The following is a 3,147-nucleotide window of genomic DNA, read 5'->3' as shown; positions in this document are numbered from 1 at the left end:
AGGCCCCTAAGACACTGCCTTGTTGCTTTCTTTCTCCTAACTCCTGCAGATATGCAGATATCATGTAGATTGAAGTTTATTGGTGTTTGTCTCCACCCCCGTGTATTTTGGAGTTCAAGAGGATAACTGTTCATCTGGTTTTCTTTCTTTTTTTTTTTTTGTTTTTTTGTTTTTTTTGTTTTGTTTTGTTTTTTGAAAAGCCATTTGTTAGATTTGATGAACCTCCTTCCATGTAGCTTCAAGCCACCAGGACACAGGCCCCCCCCCACACCCTTAATCTTCTCCTCAGCTCTTCTGCTGAAGAATTTGGCCTTCACGATGACAGGCTGCTTTGGGAGCTTTCCCTTCCCCAGAACTTTGTAGTAGCCCGATCGCACCACATCAATGATTGGAGCCGCTCCAGTCTTGTTTTTAGCAGCATTTACCCGTGTCTGTTCACTGACCAAGGTCCACAATTTATCAAGGTTGACAGTTGGGCAGAAACTCTGGTTCCTCTTTAAGTGGTAATGCCTCATACCGACTTTCCCAAAGTAACCTGGGTGATATTTGTCGAAGTTGATCCTGTGATGATGCATGCCACCAGCATTACCCCGGCCTCCCAGATGCTTCCGGTGCTTGCCGATACGGCCGTGGCCGTGGCTCACGTGGCCCCTTAGTTTCCCGGTCTTCCTCAGTCTGGATGGCATGGCGGCGACAGAGACGAAAGAGCTCTGGTTTTCTTTTAAATGCTGATCCAGTGTACTGATTTTGTATCTAAATGCTCTGTTTCTGTGTGGGAATTTGGATAGATTAAAAACCTACACTGCCACCACTGCCATCTTCCCAGAATCTTCTCTCCTGTGTAGTTTTCAGTATGTGCTGTTAATATTGATGGCCCTCAGTAAATGCACTTTAATATGCAGTGGGTCTCACAATATATACATATACATTAATACATTAAAGCAAAAAATTACCAGTCACTTAACCAAAACTATTAATGGTCTTTTATAGGTGTGCTCTTCAGGGAGCCCTGAGCTCATATTGAAATATATTTTTAGGAGTTTTACCTCAGAGTAAGCAGCAAATTCTTATCTTTTTCTAGTGATATATACTGTTAGAGCTTTCAGAGTCATATTCTCCTCTGGGAGAAAAATAATTTTATTGGGAAAAAAACTCCATCTAGACTGATTGAAAGCTCAGGTTTCCCTTCAAACAATCAAGTTCAAAGTGTTTTAAAGGCTGATTTTACTCAGATGACGGATATATAAAAAAGAATGAAAGGGAAAGCATTGCACTAACTTGGAGGGGATTCTTTTCTTTAGAGGTAAGGTGTCTGTTGTAGGCTGTAGGAGACTATTGCCCTATTGATGACATTAGTGGTAACCATTTATAGACAAAGAAAGGCTTATGAAGGTAACTCTTAAAGTGCTTTGAAATAATCCAAATGGAAGGCAAAGAAATAAAAACGTGTCCTTGTTTGAAAAAAAGTGTATGTTCACAAAAATGAGCTGTTACAGTGGTCTTTCATCCCAGTCCCTCCAGATAAAAAGCGATCTCCACATGATTTGCTAAAGGTCTCTTACCTCCTTTCACAGAGCAAGGAATCATGATTAAAAACAAGGCAGGTGTTTTGTCAAATTGCTATGGTGAGAAGATAGGGAAAAAAAAATCCTCTAAATATTTACAAAATTAAAATCTCTTTTTTATCTGCTGTTTCCTAATAAACTACATATATGTTTTTTTTTTTTTAAGAAAGTATAAGTGAATTCTTACTCCATTAAGAGAATGTCCCCCACCACCTCCATGGCCAGGTTTTTATATACTGTGGACAGATTTCTAATATAAATCTGGCTTCCTTATTTTACAATAATAGGCAAACTTAGTTTGCTATTATAATAGCAATAAAAATATTCTTTTTCCATTACATTATAAAGTTGACATTAATCTTGTGTCACTCTACTAAGTATCTTTATTTGTTAGCACAATCATAATGACCAGAGAAACGCCCCCATGTGTCACCAAGTACTTGTCATCCCAAGTACCCTCGAGTCCTAATTCATTTTTTTTTCTTTTCTTTTTTTTTTGTCTTTTTGTGACTGGTAAGGGGATCGCAACCCTTGGCTTGGTGTCGCCTGCACCGCGCTCAGCCAGTGAGCGCACTGGCCATTCCTATATAGGATCCGAACCCGAGGCGGGAGTGCGGCTGCGCGCCCAAGTGCTGCACTCTCCCGAGTGCGCCATGGGGCCATCCCTCATTTTTTTTTTCTAAATGGATTTGGATTCCCTTGAAGGAAGAAAAACAAACAATATTTTTTAAAGTAATTATTTTAAATTTTGTTTTTTTACTTATTGCACTTTGAAATGCATATATGTCTGGATATGGGTGCAAGAAATAAGGAAAGTTCTGTTCCTTAGTTTTTCCTCCTAAATTCTATGCTGACAGTTCATGTTTGTGGAGAAATTTTTTCTATGTAGGTGTTATTATGTTCAAATTAGTGAGAATTTTACAAGAGGAGTAAGAAATGTGGTGCATTAGACTTTTCTCAGGCTAATGTTATTAGTAAAAACAATATTCTCAAGTATTTAACCTGATGTGCAGACTGTAGACAATATCATTCTGGACGCACAGATTTTGGATATTCATGTTGAACATTTCTTAAGATTGAGCATATTTGGAATGAGATCATTTACTTTATAGATTTAGCCAAAAGATAAAACCAACATAATACATTCATTATTTATTCATTCAGCAAGCATTTATTGATTATGTTTGTTTCAGGTTTTGTTGTAACACCCAGCAAATTTTGTTTGTGAAGGTATTTATTTATTTTTACTAAGAATTTTTTATGATTTTTTTGGGGGGTGGTCTGTTTTTTGTTTTTGTTTTTTATGTCTAAATTATCTTGAACCGGTAGTTGTGGTGCCTGGTTCTAGATCTGTGGTCTGCAGTGAAATTGCAGTATGCTCTATCATTGGATAATTTAATCTATTTTCATCTAGTGGAAAATAGGGGAGAAAATTGCTCTTATCACTCCTGCATCTGGAAATGTGATTAGTGCAGGTATAGGTTAGCCACAGCTTGGAAAGCGCCTCGCATTCCTCAAATGAATGATGCTGAGGTGTGACTATTATTATGGGAGTCAATATCCTTTTGTACATTAGACAACA

The 3,147-nt window shown here is 37.8% G+C and overlaps 1 pseudogene; it reads right to left on the bottom strand.

The window, feature by feature from the left end:
- Positions 1 to 223: 223 nt before the first annotated feature.
- Positions 224 to 702, bottom strand: LOC134386370 (large ribosomal subunit protein uL15-like; annotated as a pseudogene).
- Positions 703 to 3,147: the final 2,445 nt, after the last annotated feature.

The sequence above is a fragment of the Cynocephalus volans genome, chromosome 9 (assembly GCF_027409185.1).
Source record: "Cynocephalus volans isolate mCynVol1 chromosome 9, mCynVol1.pri, whole genome shotgun sequence".
In the NCBI taxonomy this organism is placed as follows: Eukaryota; Metazoa; Chordata; class Mammalia; order Dermoptera; family Cynocephalidae; genus Cynocephalus; species Cynocephalus volans.
This window is presented reverse-complemented; position numbering and strand designations above follow the sequence as displayed.